The following is an 18452-nucleotide window of genomic DNA, read 5'->3' on the forward strand; positions in this document are numbered from 1 at the left end:
CCCTGAGACCCTCCCCCTCCCTCCTTTGTCATGGGAGGCATCCCCCGGAGTTTGCAAAGCTGCCGTCGCTCTCTATTCGGCCTGGGAGGCACTGTTGATGCTGCTCATTTAGAAGACCTCCGGCCATGGCACCCGGCTCGTGGCGCCAGCACTGCAGGCTGCCTCGAGCGACCGTGTAACACCCAAGATGTGATCCTATCCTTACTTTGGCACGGAGCCTCGACAGGGATAGAAGCGCATCTCGTTGTTTCGCAACAATGGATATTGTTACAAGTAAATGTAAATAAGAGATGAGTATATGGCATTGGCTTACACTCGTCACAAGCTAATCATGATCATCTCAATACAAACATACATTCAATCACCATTCAGAAGAGCAGGGTTCGACTACGGACGAAATCAAGGAACAAAACGACGTCCATCCTTGTTATCCTAGACCGTCGGCCTCAAACCCATCTTATGATCAATGATGAAGAAGAAGATCATACTCCAAATAGAAAAATCATCACGCTCATGTCAAAGTATCTCTTTACGTGTACCTTCAACTTTTGTCATAATAATCTATGAGTCACATGCACTCAACAATCTCATTTCCAAAGGTATCAGTACTAGGAAAGCCTAATGGGTGAGGTATGGTTAAGTGGTGAGGATGCAACAAGCACTAAGAATTTATTTGAGTGTCTAACTTACGAGTACAAGAATAAGAGGGGGTGATCTACGCATAAATGGACGTGAACTAATAATGATCAAGAAATGATCCTGAACACCTACTTATGAGTAAAAAATAACACCATCGTGTCCAATCTCCAATGCCGAATTCACGAGTAGAGACAATCACGATTACGCACACGGTACACATATTTTTAATTGATTTTACTTCAAGTTTGGTATGACCGAGTGTTAAACAAAGTTTCCACATTGCCACATAACTGCGGGCGTGGCTCCCAGAAAGATTTAACCCTGTAGGGGTGCTTCAACTAGTGCATCACAAACTACCACAAGCTGCGTGGAATAAATTCAACCATGGAAAACCCGTAGTCTCCTCGAAACCTCCGATGGAAAACCTCAACATCGAGATAGCCCAAAGTATCATCGGAATCCCGTGCACAAGACGTTCGAGAAAGGTAAAACAACTCGAGCAAGACCGCCCGGCAGGCCAGATGCCAATAGGAGCCGCACGTATCTCTTTCTCAGGGCACTACTAGATGAGCACTACGTATGGTGGCCGGATAGACATCTCCCGAGTTCCCCGGGTTGCCCCGCAAGTAGCTCTGTTTGGACCAACACTCATGAGGAGCACATGACCGGGGGTTGATTAATTATCCACGGGTTAATTACTCCCTATGCGGGTTCATTTGTTATTAGGCAAATGTAGTGCCAAAATTGGGCCTTGCGGAAGAGTTTTATCCCAAAACAAAAATTAAGGGGGGTCCCCAGAACAACCCCAAACATATTAGGAGCGCTCAATATGGAGCATAACACCGGTACACAAGTAACTTGGGCGGCAAAGGTGGAACAAAACATCGAGGTAGAAGGCCAAGCCTTCCACCTCTTACCAATTATATAGGTGCATTAAATTAAATAGCAATAATATGATGATATATCAAGGATCCCATGTTTTCACATGGAAGCAGCTTACACCTGCAACTAGCGACACTATAAGAAGGGCTGAGCAAGCGGTAACATAGCCAAACAAAGGTTTGCTAGGATGTGGAGGGTGTTAGAGGCTTTTCATGGCCATGTTGTGAGGCTTGACATAACAGGTGGTAGGCTGCGAGACATAGCGATAGAAACGAGATAGATAGCATAGCAATCATAGTAGTGGTATCTAGGGAAATAATCATCTTGCCTGGGATCACGCTTGGAAGATGAACGAATCCGTGAAGTAGACAATCCAACGTAGTCGAACGAATCCTCACACTCCGAAGCGGTTCGGAACTATATCGAGAAGAAAAAATCCAGATACAACAATCAAGACACGATAAACACGACATAATCATGACATGATGCACAAACACATATGATGCATGTCCATTTTAATTATGCAAGGCATGACAATCACAACAATGAAACTCTACACATTAAGTGAAGCTCATTATGCAACGAGTTGCATATTGATGAAACTCCATGTTCAAATCGTTTAGTTCACTCTTGTTTATTTACACGGCAAGCTTAAATTTTGTTAAACACAGCAAGATGTGAAGCATAAATAAACCACACTATCTAGGCATTCTAAATGAGGTCAGAAACAACATATAGCGTTTCCGAAATGACCACATATGTTAGTTTCGAAATTGGTACATATGTGAACTAAAAACATTTTATATTTATTAAATAGCAAAATAAAGTGGACCATGTGATATTTCATGTCATTATAGTCGATTTACATATATAGATAATCTAAAACGGAGTTACGATCTAAAAGATATGACCATCACAAGATAATATGCCATGAATGCAAAATGTATGTAGTTGAAAGCCAGAAGAATGTTAAATTATGGGTGCAACAATATATTATCAAAATACATGAGATTTTAAGAAATTTTCATATATGGCACGTTCAAATCGGAGTAACGGTTCAACAAATACAACAAACACAAGCTATAGCTATAATCTGCCAAAAACAGCAACATGACATTTTATACACACCAAAACAACAAGCTACAAGAATCTAAAATGCTCGAACAAGACAAGAGGAAGTAGTGGACAAGACGCACAACAACCATCTCCTAACGGCAAATTGACTAGTAGCATGGATCACTAGGAAACGTGCTCACCAAATGGCTAGTTGAACGCAGTTTCACAGTTAGTGAAATATCAGTTTTAGCAATGCAGTTTTTACGATGAAGGCATATTGGCATAAAAAAATATGCTACAGGTCATATAATTGCATGAAAATTGATCGCATGGTAGTAGGCATGATGCACTTCATTTCATTCCACAATAGCAAGGTCCAAATATGCACACATTCATAGCTAGGATCAACACAACATGGCATGCTGAAATATCAGATCCTCAGACTTAGAAATATTCGACCCTACCAAACAACAACATCATCTTAGCATGTTCGTAAGAAGAAAACTACAGCTAAACATGATATACATGGCATGGGAAACCTAGTAACAGAAACTAGGCATGCCCTACTACAATTCACCCCATTTCACACATTCAGAAGAGGCATGGTTTGTTTAATTCGAGCTTCACAAAATGGAACTTTATGGAAACAAATTAGAGTTTTCAACGTGATAGCACACTGATAGCAACAAATGAACATGTTTATGATAATCTACATGGCCACCATATGCATGGCATCAAAGTAGACATATCCTAGAGCAATGCTCACGAAGGAACCATATGCAAAAAACCTATGGACTAGATGCAATCATCCACGCAACAATGAACAAAATAACAAATTAGACGTATTCATGAAGCACTTGCAATAGAGACTTGAGCATGTAGATGCAACATGTTATGCATGCAAATTCCACAATCATGTAGAGTACGTCAAGCACAATATTTTTCATATAAAGTTTATTTAAATCGAAGCTACGATTATTTAGTTGTGAAATAAATTATTTTAACATGGCATTTACGCAAAAAAATGCGACCAACAAGTTTTAATATTTTAAACATTCATGAAAGTTGGATATTATGAATCTACATAAAATTCTCAACATTTTTAATATTATGTTTGTTTAATTACGATGCACGAATTAAATCACACAAAAATACAAAAGGGCATCACAACAAAATGGCAAGCACACAAACTTACTCAAACGACAAAAATAATTGCACAAATAAATTCCTTGGATTTATAACATGTGGGTATTTACTATGGATAAAATGACACAACAATTATGCGAGATTATGACATATATGCAAATTTCGTGCAAACAACATTTTAAATATTCTTTAACATGGATGAAAGTTGGAAATTATTAATCTACACAAAATTCTACACATTTACATATGTAAAACATTTTAATTTGGTGCAAGCTTATTTAATTATGAGCAATTTTAAATCATGGCAATTTCTTGAAATTTGAAAAACAGTGGGTAATTGGTAAATCTGCAGAGATAAACAAATGTGCATGGGCCGAAACTAGCGGGCGTCACATAACTAAACTTCATATGGGGGACACATACATGCGGCTTGGGGCACTCACCTTGGGCATATGCCAGGTCGGTGGAGCGGCTGGGCCGGCTGAAGTAGGGGTGGTGGCTCACACGGCTGGGCCTTAGTCCTAGGGACGCATGCCGTGGTGAGGCGCTGCTGGGCTGGTCCAAGCGAGGAGCTGGTTGGCTACACCATGCAGGCGACAGGGGGCCGAGGGCATGGTCATGGTCATGGTCGTCCTCCCATTAGCGGACGAGACCACTTCAAGGTCAACGGCGACGGATGTTGAGCTCCGGCAACGGGACATGCTCCAACGAGGGGGCAGACGGGTAGATCTGACGGATCCAGGGCAGAGGGACCCGTTCTGGCGATGGATACTTAGGGACAACGTTCGGTGGCAAGCGAAACGTGGCGGAGGAGCTTTCCAGAGACGCAACAAAGGTTGCACGGGGCGGGGGCGCTAGGAGTAGAGGCCGCCGGGTGTGGGCGATGCAAGGAGGCGCGACGTTGGTCTCTGGCAACCTCTAGCCAGAGAAACGATGGCGATGGTCATATGATCAGGGGAAGGCTGACGGAAGCAGGGGCTGGAGCTCGTCTCGTGGTTGCGGGTGAGCGAGGAGCTCAGGCGGGGGGTTTACCGGTCCGGCGGGCCGGATCCGGGCTCACGGGCATGCAAGATGGGAGGAGAGAGGGGGCTGTGGGTGGCTAACGTCTATATGGTTAGGGCATCGCCTAGTTCTGACTGAGATGCGGTGGGGCACGGACTCCAAGGTTGGAGGTAGGGGGTGGTCAAAATTAGGTTAGGCATGCTGTTTGTATATGACACGGGCTAGGGTTTGAGGGGTTCGGTCCGTTTTAGAGCAGTACGATCTTGACCGGACTCCGAACATGGAGGTGGTGTAAGTGGGCTGGCTGGGTTGTGTAACCATGATGGGCTGAGAGAAGAGAGAAGTTTGCAGCCGGCAGTAAAGTTTCTAAAACAGCGAAAGCGCCCGCTAATAAACCGGCTAGTGCCGCTATATATTTACTGGTTTGGGTATCAAACAGACTCGGAATGCGACGAAATTTGGCAGACGGCCTACCTACCTTAAAATAAGACCGCAAGCAAACTTTTAACCCATTTCGAGAATGTTTTTTACACACTTGTAAAAGAAATATTTAAATGATGTCGTGCACAGGTGCGTGTGTGGTTGGTCCCGAAACGGTCAATGACAAAAACGGAAAGAACCGGCAACTAATAGCGAATGCAAGTTTTGAAAAATGACGGCAATAAAGTGCCGATGCTATGCAGATGATGTGAATAATGCGATTATGAATGCGATAAACAAACAAAGCACACAATGGCAACAAAATAAAAGTGGAATCTTCTAGAGCGTCGGTTTTGGGTTGTTACACACCAAACGACCACCAGTAGGTGCGCCAGAAAGTGGCCGAGCAGCTGCGCTCTTCGGTCGGCCCTCTCGGACGACGTAGGCGATGTCCTCGACCGGCGCCCGACGTCGTCTACCTCGGATCAAGAGGAAGAACATGATCGGGAGGAGAGAGGCATGGTGGGCCCCACGTGTTAGTGGCTCGTGCGCTGACCAAACCGGCCCATTGACCCATAAGTGAAGGCACAATTTGGTGAGCATGTCTTCGTGCGTCGAAAGCGTATTTCGTTTCGGTGAGGAACGAGAGTGCATTTTATCTATATGAAAGTGTATTTCAGGAAAGGCCCTTTTAACCCTAGCCCACCGGCCAAATCTGTTAGTTTGGGAACGTTCACCCATTAAGAGCAGAAGTGGAAAGATTTTTGTGTGCTTTTGTGCCTAACGAGCAAACGACCATATCTTTGCGACCGTAACTATGAAGTAGATGATTCCAAAGCCCGCGCTCTCATATCCTCCAGCCCGTACGGTTGATAACATTTTCATTATGTTGTCACATATTTAAAATGACCATTTTGCCCTTGCCCGTGTTTAGCCCCCTTTGAGAGAGAAGTGTTGTCGGTGCATGGTTCCGTTAGTTTCTCGATCTTCCTCCTGGTGAATCCATCATCCCCAAGCAACGCATGACATCCACTTGCATGATGACCTTGTAGTAGCCATGGATTTATACTTAAATATTTAATAATTTTTTGCTCATCTACTAGTGGTATTTCTATTTCGTTATGCTTGTGGATTCATGTTCATCTTCATGCTTTTTGCTTGTGCACCTTGTTAGGTATGTGACTAATTGCAAGTACTATTCTCATATGTCATGCTTGTTATTATTATTTGTTGGCGATAGTATTGTTCATCTGATGCATGATTACCGTCAGTTATGAAAAGTAAGTGTGATATGCATGATCATCGATATGGCATGTTTACCTGCATTTAGTAGGCTAAGTGCTTTAATATTGTTGAAGCTAATACTTCACATGTTAAATGGTCATACTTCCCGTCGATGTTTGTGATGATATCATGCTCAAGTGCATTGTCATTTCATCCTGCTATTTTTATTATGACTCAGTTCATTACTTTCCAAGTTAAACCGGATAGTAACTAAACTTGAACATCTGTTGGCTGACCATGGTGCCCTCGAGTCGAGCTGACCAGTGCAGACACATCTTCTTGTATGGGAAGGCCTTAATATGATCTATTGTCATCCGTCTTGCTAGATTCTCCAACTAGGGAAGGGTATGTGTGTGCGCTACCCTGATCAGGTAGGTGGCCATAAGCCTTTTGTTCCTGTGTTGGTATTGAGCTCATGTCCTCGTTTGGAACTGTTTCTGTTTTTCCACGAAGGTGGCCGCTGGATGTCTAGAGTGGCATCAAGGCCACCCATGACTTAGCCCAAATGGGATATTGTCAAAGTGGTTGGGAGAGTGTGATGCAATAGATTGGTTGTGTCGGAACGCCGGTGGTCCACACGAATGGGAGCACGAGGCCTTGGGTTCCGTGGTTTTGGTATTGTGTACTAACCTCTACAGAGTGTATAACTATCGATAACTGTGGCCGCGGATATGGGCCCAGTTCATAGTAGGTCACACTATGAGTCAATAGTATTAATAACCTGCTTAATAAGCAACCCTGGTTCGATGAGGAAACAAGTTGGTTGATCTTTATAATCATGAGAGGATCAAAGTGGATCATGGATTCCGAGGTTGATTAATATTTTGGATACATGTGGTAGTGACTAGATATCCCCGATCAGAGTAAGTTGAAATATGATAGTTTAAACATGTTGCATGCTAGTATCATCATATGCTCATATCGTATTGTTCTAGCGATGTCATGTTTATTTTTGATCTGTAACCTATAAATGGTATGCTATTGTTTGTCCTGATTTCCATGGTTGTTGTAAGCTTGCGGGTACATTCAAAGTACTCACCTAGTGTGTCATGCCAGTTGGCAGGTCATGCCATGATTGATTGCTTGACGAGTTGGCGATCTAGGATAAGCGTTCCAGCGAGAGTCCCATGCGGAGTGGCGTTCATCATCATCGTTGTTCCGCCGCTTGAAGTTATTCATCTGCTTCAATTTGTTATGCTTCTAGCATAGATCAACCTGAGCAGGCGCAGTGCCGCCATGCCGATGTAATTCATTGTGATATACCAACCTTTGTATCCTCGAGTATTTGTAATAACGAGGTAATTTGTGCTATGCCAAGCAGTGTCGTATTCTAGAAGACTAATCTCTGGGCTGGAATACGGGCTTTTCCGGTCTCTGTGAGCTGGGATGCCACAAGACTTGGTATCAGAGCAGGTCGGGCCGTAGAATGCCCTAGCCCGTGCGAGCGTTAGAAACCGGTAGTTTAGAGTCTAGTCGGTTTGCTGCATTTGGTTGTTGCATTTGTTTGATTCATATCATGCATATAGATTTTTATCTTATCGCTAACGGTTGATCTTTTTAGTGTAGGTGGTATCCATTTTGATCCACTACCTACAATCTCCAGCTTTGCATACCTTCTTTTTGATTTTTGGCGTCATCACTATCCGAGCGGAGTGATGCCAAGGTACCTTGTGTTCTAGACACCATTTGCAGGATTGATGCTCGGGTATCGCATAGATATCTTTTCGCGAGCCACACCTATAGTTTTGGTGATAGACATGTTTCTACACCAAATCGTGCCATCCAACTCGCCGTTTTGGCAACCCTTACTAATCTTGGCTATCAGAAAACAGCAATGCTAGCAAGCCCTATGTTCACTGCTATCCTAGCCTATCACCCATTCTTTGGACGCGTATGGTTCCCTACCATCTGCTTGATGATAATGTGGTTGTTACCTCCATGTCTTGCTACATGATCACCAAGTTCGTCCTCATCCTTGATTCCATCGAGATGCAACTGGTGTTAAGCTAGCGCTAGGTGTAGGTTTGTTTAGACCAACCCCTTCCACATGGATTTGTGTGCTTAGGCATGCATGCATATTGGGTGAATAGCAGTAAAATATGATGTTGCTTGTATGTGATCTTGATTACCTTGTGTGATTTTGTTTCATTCGTTTCTTTTCCTTCTTTCTTTGGGCCTTTAGTGTTACCTTATTTCCCCTTATGGAAGTTGCTCATGACCCGACACCAGACCTGAAGAACCAGTGAGGAGGTAAAATATTTGGAAGCTCAGTTAAACAATATGGAAGTCTAGATTATATTGGGAATACCTCATCTAAATACAAATGATACCATGGCTTGATTATGTGCACGAAGTCTACCTCGGTGTACAATTTTCACAGGAGTAATGATGAAATCAGCCGGAAGACAAATAGTGTGCAAGACAAATCGTATATTTCGAGTCGAAGGTATGGTTCAAATACAAGGTTTGATTCTACTATGAGAATGATCTGAAACATGCTATACACGGGAAGCACGCTAGAATGTGATATGAATTCAGTACTCACTAAGAAGGGTAGTCGAGCAACATTTTCATACAAGTAACCGGTAGCAAAAATATTAAAGGGTACATATGGCATTAAGTCAACATATCACAGAGAGAAGTTTCTGGTATGAGGATCTCCACTTTTCCTCTCCAAGCTACTAGAGAACCTTACGATGTAAGATTCCTCTATGTTCCTAAGTATGTTACGTGGATAACTTCGTGTGAAAGATACTAAGGCTTCTTCAGTAAGCTACCGCAAAAGCTTTAGGTATAAGGTACCGAGTTTTCCCCAACAATCCATTAAGGCGGGGAAGATTATGAAGTACAGTATCCAATCTTCTTCAACAAGCTGCCTGATGAAAGCATTCAGCGCAAGCTATTCAGTTTTCCCCACCATGATACTTTCGATGGCTTCCAACACAAACTGTTCAACCTTTTCTCAGTATGACACTGGTGCAAGATATTACATAGTGAGATGGTAGTATATAGCAGTGCATCCCAAGAATAAGATGCACAACAGTTTGGTTCGAAGCAAGAATAAGTCACAACACAAGTATACCTTGGGAATCAGATACTTCCATATACACTCTGAGCCTGCTGCCAAATTCATGCAACTCACTCATACGATGATGAAATCATGGTAAAAATTCGATAAACCCACTAGTTATGCAAGAGGAAGAAAGTCAGTTATACACTTCAGGGAGTGATGCAAGGACCAACAAGCTTTGTAGAAAGACAACTTGGGACAACAATTTTGGCAGTACTTATGAAGGTTATGTTGGTGCCACCCAACAAAGTGATTTCATCAAATTTTGTCATGATCTTGTATGATTGATGACAAAAATGAGCTCCGTGTAAACACACGTGAACCTGGCATATATCCTAACACACAAGATCTGAACGAGGATAAAGTGTGAGTGTCAGGATATTGCACATGACAACACCTGTGGTCACACAAAGAATTGAAGATATATATATATATATATATATATATATAGGGTCACACTATTTGTCACCCTGGGTGAGGAATAGTTATTCTTCACCCCCGTCTATTCTAACATCAATGCATCGTAATTTTACGTTACGTATTTTTTTTCTTATTTCATATGTAAAAAGAGTCTGTAAGAAAATATATAGTCACTGTAAAACATATTTTTGTTACGTAAAATTACAAACGTAAAAACATAGTGTAAAATATACATAAAATGCATATTTTGTTGTCTTACAACCTATATTTTTATTTTTTTATGCCAAATTTTACATAGTGGGTCAATATGAATGTAACTATTTGTATTTTAAATGTAATGTTTTATGAAAAGCTCGTACGATTACCTCGGGTGAAGAATAACCTATTATGCATCCTAGGTGATGAATAGAGTTTCTATATATATATATATATATATATATATATATATATATATATATATATAGGGACAAGTTCTTTCATCAAAGGATCGAGACAAGGAAAACAATAATGAGGGAGCATAATCGGCAATACACGTGTGGTATTTGTTCCATGACCAACATGGTACAGACACCCAAGACAGTCAAGTTCGGTATCGATCCCCATGAATATACACCTATGGGGTCTACTCCGTCTGTAGGGACCTGATATCAAGATAATATATTCAGCCAATGTTATTATGCTCAGAATTGCGAGTATTGAGTATCCAATTCTGTCACGTCAAACCAAAGGCCAGCTGAATAGATTCACTTCGTTGACCATGTTAAAGCATCACACAACCTCCTATCCACATGGATATACCGACAAAATGAGAAAGCATAATGCTTAACAACAGTCTCAAAGCATGTGACCTCACATAGGAGAATCAGTTAAAGGATAGTCTACTGTAAGCAAGATTATTCTGTCAGAACCACCATCCGTCAAGTCTTGAGATGCTCCGGTTATAAGGTCGTACCCCTTTATACTGGTCACGACAGACGACCGTAAAACCTTTGGTGCAGACCTAATACTCAAGACAGTGGAGCCAGCCAAGATGATTCAGGAACCTTTCGAGAAGGCAGACTCTTCTAGGAGAATGGTTATGATTCACATCACTGTTTTGAACTCAGAGGACATGCATATATTTGAGAGACCCAATGCAAGGAATAAAAGATTTGGTGTCCATCGAGAAAATTTGTTGACAACTCCATGGAATGTTGTCAATGTTGGATATCACATCCAGTGAAAAATCACTCTCAAACCTGTGAGAAGGAGATATATCTCAGTCACGATAATCTATCGCGCTCAGCTAAGCCGAGAGATATGAAAGGAATAGAAGACAGTGTAAGCAGGAACATGTGAGGTAATACCTATCAAAATGAGTATATAGTGAAACAAACCACACCCTGGAGCGAGAAAGTCAAGTCATATGAATAACTCTATGGGAACATCATATAAGGAAAGGCATATCTGAGTCGGAATATTCATACTTGTTCCCTCACACTACAAGAAATATGCTCATACATGACGTTCTTTAAGATGTCGTTAATGAATTCGTCATAAATCTATGACGATTTCCTCCGAGACTGTCGTAAGCCGTTTGAGGGGATCAAATCTACACATAAATTATGACGACGTGAGTCAAAAACGTCGTAACCGCATAAGATGAGATCGTCATAACTTCTACGACGATTAAAAAAATGTCGTAACATGTTCTTTCCCACCTCATCCTAGTTTGTGAAGCAACCTACTATTCTGTCATTTCAAAAAATCTCGAAAAATTCTCATAAATAGTTTGGATCATATATTCCTCAAATATGTGAAAACCCTTCCTTCCATATTCAAAAATAATTCAACAATATTCATTTTCCTATTATGTTCAGAATAGCACTTTGTGAAGGAAGTTCTATTTCTATTTCTTTGATTACCCTCATATTTTTCATATCCAAATCATTGCCTCATGAAAACTTTCATAATGATTTTCCTAGTAAATCTTTCTCACCAAATTTCCAAAGTTTGTGTTCAGCTAACAGCTCTGTGAAGGAAGTACTAGATAGGAATATCATGATGAGTTGAATTTTTTCCACATCTTCTATGTGCCCAAAACATAGTTCTCCACAAAATTTTAGCCCCATCTAACAATCCATGTGAGTTCATCATCCAATCTTTGTTTCTGGTAATATTTTCATTTTGTGAAGCAATTACATTTTATATTGCTTTACAGTTGATGAAAGTTTACCACGGGATGAAATTGACCATATAACCTCACTCCAGCAAATTTTAGCTCATTTAATTCAGCCAGTTTCCCTCAATATTTTCCCAATATTCTGTTCAATAGAGAGCATTGTGAAGGAAGTACAATTTTTGTTTATCCAAATTTTATGAAAAATTTAAAGTGTATTAATGTGCCCAAATTCTCACCCTCCTCCAAATTTCAGCTCAATCTAATCATCTACGTGAGCTCAGTTTCAATTACCATTTTCTGTCCAGATTGCATATCGTGAAGGAAGTGTCACTTTGGCATGTCCAAATGGTATAATTTTTTTAGAGTGCCTTCATATGCCGAAATTAACATCATACACCAAATTTCATCTCAATCCATTCATTCATTTGATCATAGCTTCAACATCCATATTTCTGCACAGTGTGTTACTTTTCAAAGCAAGTGCCACCTAGATTCATCCATTTGAGCTAAAAATTTGCCAAGAGAGTTTCCTGAGTAGATGATCATCCTCAGCCGAAATTTAGGCCCATTGTCTATGTTCATTACCCGCACCGCTAATCAAACACTTGGCTGCTAATTCATGTTTGAGCTAAGTTCAGTCTCCTCGTGAGATTCTTCGATTGTATTCTTCTTCCTAACACCTACCGAGGGGTTGTCCAACCCACGATACATGTCTATTCCACCAAGAACGCGTGGCAACGCAACAGTCAGGCGGTGACCACGCGACTGTCATGCAAGTCCACGCGTTTTGGAGTTGGGGCCCTCGACCACCATCCAAACCTCGACGTCAAGCCACCACACCATGTATTTTTGATTAAATAGATACTTATGTACCTATAAATTATTTTTGGTAAAAATAAAGAGCAAACTATAATGCAGCTGTAGTTCAATTTTAACCCGCTTCCACCTGAATCGACATAAATTTGTCTTTTTCATGAGAGGTGGATAAAAGCTTTTAACACCCAACCGTTTTGTCAATTGTACATGAAATACGGCCAAGTATTTTAGAAAAATGGTTTGGTCCAATTTTAAAACAAATATATGGTAGGTCCTTCACAAAAAAATTCATTTTGGGCACTTGAAAAATGGAAAATGATTTTTACATACAAGGAAAATGAAAACTTCCTTAATCAACATTGTTTCCCATTCCAATATGCCCCCTGGTGCATAATATAATATCATTTCAGCAAACTATGTCATGAATATGGCCATAAGATTGATCATTTGGGTTGAAAGCCACGAATCTTCACACATGATAGCCCAATTTCTAAGAACACTTTTTAAAAATAATTGTCGTATTACAAGTTTATTATTTTTATTGGTAATTTTGTCACATATAATGACAAAATGCAAAGGTTTTCCATTTTTTGATTGTTTTTCAATTTTTCATGGCCATTTCAAAATGCGTCAAAACAACGGGTACGACCGTTCCTACCTAGTGGTTGAATCTTGAAAATATTTTTGTGTTTCTCTGATTAAATAGATACTTGTGTACCTAGAAATGATTTTTGGGAAAAATAAAGAGGAAACTATAATGTAGCTGCAGTTCTTCGAGCAGAATCGACAAAATTTTGTCTTTTTCACGAGAGGTGTATCAATGCTTTTGACACCCAAATATTTGGCGACTTGTACATTAAATATGGCCCAGTATTTAAGAAAAATGATTTGGTCCAATTTTAAAACAAATATATGGTAGGTCCTTCACAAAACAACTCATTTTGGGCACTCGAAAAATGGAAAATGAATTTTTCGTCCAAAGAAAATGAAAACTTCCTTAGGCAACATTGGTTGCCACTCCAATATGCACCCTTGTGCATAATATGAGATCATTTGAATAAACTATGTCATGAATGTGGCCATAAGATTGATCATTTGGCTTGAAAGCCCACATGATAACTCATTTCTGAGAACACTTTTTTAAAATAATTGCCATATTACAAGTTTATTATTTTTCCAGGTAACTTGGTCACATATTATGACACAACACGAAGGTTTTGCAATTTTTTGATTTTTTTTGAATTTGTTATGCCCGTTTCAAAATGCGGTCGAAACTACGAACACGACCGTTCATATCTAGGGGTTGAATCTTGCAATTTTTTTGTTGGATCTCTGATTAAATAGATATTATTTACCTAAAAATGATTTGTGGAAAAAATGATGAGAAAACTATGATGCACCTCTAGTTCAAATTTGACCCGCTTCCTACTAAATCGGCTGTAATTTGTCTTTTTCACTAGAGGTGGATCGAAACCTTTTGGCACCCAACCATTTGCTAAATTGTGCATTGAATATGGATTAATATTTTAGAAAATAATTTGTTCCAATTTTACAACAAATATTTTATAGTTTCTTCACAAAAAAACTTATTTTGGGCACTTGGAAAAAGGAAAATGATTTTTTTGTGCAAAGAAAATGAAAAGTCCCTTTGGCAACATTGTTTGTCATTCCAACATGCACCCTTCTGCAATATATGAGATCATTTGAACAAACTATGCCATGAATTCTACCATAACATTGATCATTTGGCTTGAAATCCATTCATCTTCACACATGATGGCTCATTTTTTAGAACACTTCTTAAAAATAATTACCGTATTACTAGTTTATTTTTTTCGTGGTAACTTGGTTATATGATGACACAACATTAAGGTTTTGCATTTTTCGATTTATTTTTAATTTTTTATACCCGTTTCAAAATGCGGTCGTAACGACTGGCATGACCGTTCATAGCTAGGGGTTGAATCTTGCCAAACTTTTGTTGGATCTCTAATTAAATAGATACTTATTTACCTAAAAATGATTTTTGTAAAAAATCATGAGAAAACTATGAGGTAACTCTAGTTTATATTTGACCCGCTTCCTGCTGAATCGACATAAATTTGTCTTTTTCACGATAGGGGGATAAAAGTTTTTGACACCCAACCATTTGGTCAATTGTATATTAATATGGACTAGTATTTTAGAAAATTGATGGAGTCCAATTTCGCAACAAATATTTGGTAGGTTCTTCACAAGAAACCCATTTTTGCCACATGGAAAATGATTAAAAAAGATAGAAAGATCGTAAATGCATACAAATTGGTCCTCATCCAGAAAATATGGCCTAACTCTAGTGAAAATTTGTGTGGTGCCCTTTTGCAAAATATTTTTGATAGATGCTTCACAAGATTCCTCTGTTTTTAGTACTTGAAAACTATTTTAAATCATTGATTTTTCGAACCAATGAGAAATCTTCCCAGAGATCGATGACATGGCGTCCATCCATCCATCTATCCATATCTCCAACCCACATCCATATATCTACAAAAAAAGATACCCCACCCGCAGCCCAAACCCCAGCTCACACCCCCATTACACCCTTCCTCTCGATCCAGTCCTCTCCCCTCCGCGAGAGCCACCGGCTCCCCCCACCTCAGATCTGGAGCCGCCGCATGCTAGCCGCAGACCTCCGACGACGAGGATGGGGGAGATGGAGAGTAAGGGGAAGGAGGCCGCTGAGCCCGACGCCAACGCGGCGATCGTCTGCTCCCTCTTCTCCGCCGACAACCCGTTCCGCCGCAAGGAGTCCGCCCCGGAGGAGCCCCCCCCCCCCCCCCCCGCGCGCGCTCCCCCACCAACCCTTGCATCCATCGTCCCCACGTGGTCGTGCAAGCCCTCGGAGCGGCCCGAGGCTGAGGCTGAGGCGGAGGCCGCGGAGCCGTCTCGGATGAAGTGGGGCGAGGGGGAGGGGCCGCCAGCGTGGCGCAAGAGAAAGCGGGACGAGGTGGAGGCCGGGTATGAGCGGCGGACGTTGGGGGCGGCGCTCATGGAGGAGGAGGTGCGGCCATGGATGGTGGTTGGGGCCAAGAGGAAGGCGCCCCACGTCGTCGAGACGGTGGCCTCCGAGGGCGAGGAGGACGAGGCATTCGACGACGAGGGCAAGCTGCTCAGGACCGTCTTCATCGGGAACCTTCCCCTACGGACCAAGAAGAAGGCGCTCACCAAGGAGTTCACAACCTTCGGCGTGGTCGACTCCATCAGGATCCGCTCAGTGCCCCTCGGCGACGTCAGTGTCGTTCATTGGGTCCCTTCTTGTGCGATTGGGGATGGTTTTCTCGCCTTCGTGTGCTAATCAGTCATCTATTTGTGTGCTTGTTGTAGACCAAGATTCCGCGGAAGGGAGCCGTCATCAAAGGGAAGATAAATGACTCGATCGACAAGTGAGTGCATTGCGTTACATATAATATGGATTGCTAGCGATGCATTGTTCGGGTCATTATTGTCTAACAAGTGGAATTCATGCTATAGTTGGATAATAACTAGATCATTTTGTTATCTCCTTTGTGTTGGTTGCCATAAAATTTCAGTTGCAATTTCTTAATGTAACAAGCACCTGACTAGAATTAGAAATTCAGGACTTCAACTGTTGTTAGGGCTCAGTCTTTGTGTGCTACTCCTGCAATGATTAATTATTCCTTTGTACATTTAAATGGCCTTCATTCGAACTTGGTGCATCGCCTCCTCCCCACCACAAGCCATGGTGACGGAGCTGGCCTACGCCCCGTCCATGAAGTCGGGCAAGCTCGGGATCGAGGGACCCAGGAGGTACAACACCGGATCCGCATCACCCTCTCCTCCAAGTCCGTCAAGAACCTCGAGAAGGGTGTTACCCGGTGGTGATCCCTTCCCCTCCTCCCGTCCGTTCGTTCCAGCTTTGCACGTCGCTGATCTGATGCGTTGTTTGTCGTTCGCGTTGCGTGGCCGCTTCGTTTGCTTGCAGTGTGCTCCGATCTGGTGAAGGGCGCCAAGGAGAAGCATCTCAAGGTCAAGGGCCCTGTCAGGATGCCCACCAAGGTGCTCAACATCACCACCAGGAAGTCCCCCTGTGGAGAAGGTAGTCGCCTACCACTCGTGCCTCCTCTCTGTTCGATCCCATTCTTTGCCTTCTTGCTTTGCGAAGTATCGTGCCCTACCATGCTCATTGGATTTCCTCGGTGATGTGAGTAAGGATGAATTGATGTTGCTGTTAGGATGATGGTGTGCCGAGCAGAGGATGTGAAACATTTAGACCACTGAGACCTTTTTTGGTCTTTGATGTATCTAAAATCAAGCTTTTTAAAACTGATGCTAGGCATGCCATCACTATATAAATATATTGTTGTAGAGATGCTTGAGGTAATTCTATTATTGTGGTACACAAAGGAGTTTGTTAGCTAAGCATATGATCTTACAAGGAGATGCTACTGAGATGTCACCGATCGTTCAAGTATCTTAAACCGAGCTTTTTAAAACTGATGCTTGGTTTAGCTAGTGCTGGTAGCTTAGAGTGAGTATTTCTTATCTGCTTGTGAATCGAAATCCACAATACACTGAATCTAGTAGTGGTCCATTGCTTGTCTAATTAGCCCTTACATTTGCTATTAGGTGGGTCACTGATTGAGATTGCATTAACTTCACAATAACCATGAGCTTTGCTCTAAATATTTGTTGCACATTGGGTGAATGTATGCAATGAAGGAAAGGGAAAGGGGTCAAACTGTGGCCAAACTATTGATGAATTGAGAAATTTCATACGGTTTTGGTTTCTAAATTTAGTATATCCTATTCATTTAAATTCAGATTACAACTGCATCTAAAATAACTTGTTGTGCATAGTGTGAAAATATACATGTGAACTCAAACCTGTGGCCAAACTGTTGTACATTATGTTTTCAGTAAGGAGCTCAAGTTCTTAACACAAACTTGCTAAGTTTTGAACACTAACTTTAATTTATGTTCATGCAGGAAATTGACTGATTCCTTTGAAATTTCTATATTGTAAACAGTCCCTTACTCCACTCAGGTAACTGTATAATCTGTCCCGCTTCTAGGTTTCCAGACTTGAATCATTCGTTAGGAGAGTTTGAAGTTGTTGGTATATTCTCAACCATTGAACGCTTTTAGTCATCCTCTTCGCTCGAGTAACAATGCTCAGAACAACTCTTGTCTAGTCTCCAGGATAGTAAATCATGTTCTTCCATGTTTCCAAAAATACTTGTACTCCATGTTTCCAGAAAATAGTAGCATCACATATGTTGAAAAATACTGGAATAAATTAGAAGTAAAAATACTGGAATAAATTAGAAGTGGAGCATTGCTTGATTTATATACTTGTTGACCAGAACCCGTTCAAGAGCTCTTTAGTCCTTCTAAAACAAGGTCTTGATGTCCCACTTACAGAAAATGTTCATATATTGTAACGACTAAGATGCGGTCCTTTCCAGTTTAGGGGAACGAGGCCCCAAAGAGAAAAGAAGCGCATCTAAGCGTTTCGCAAGCACGGTAACATAGCACATACATAATAATGGAATGACA

At 41.3% G+C, this 18452-nt stretch overlaps 3 pseudogenes; all 3 read left to right on the forward strand.

The window, feature by feature from the left end:
* The first annotated feature begins 16635 nt into the window (after positions 1–16635).
* Positions 16636–17890, forward strand: LOC123450419 (annotated as a pseudogene).
* On the forward strand, positions 17143–17229 carry LOC123451512 (annotated as a pseudogene).
* LOC123451517 lies at positions 17314–17399 on the forward strand (annotated as a pseudogene).
* Positions 17891–18452: the final 562 nt, after the last annotated feature.

Source organism: Hordeum vulgare, chromosome 4H (genome assembly GCF_904849725.1).
Source record: "Hordeum vulgare subsp. vulgare chromosome 4H, MorexV3_pseudomolecules_assembly, whole genome shotgun sequence".
Taxonomy (NCBI): Eukaryota; Viridiplantae; Streptophyta; class Magnoliopsida; order Poales; family Poaceae; genus Hordeum; species Hordeum vulgare.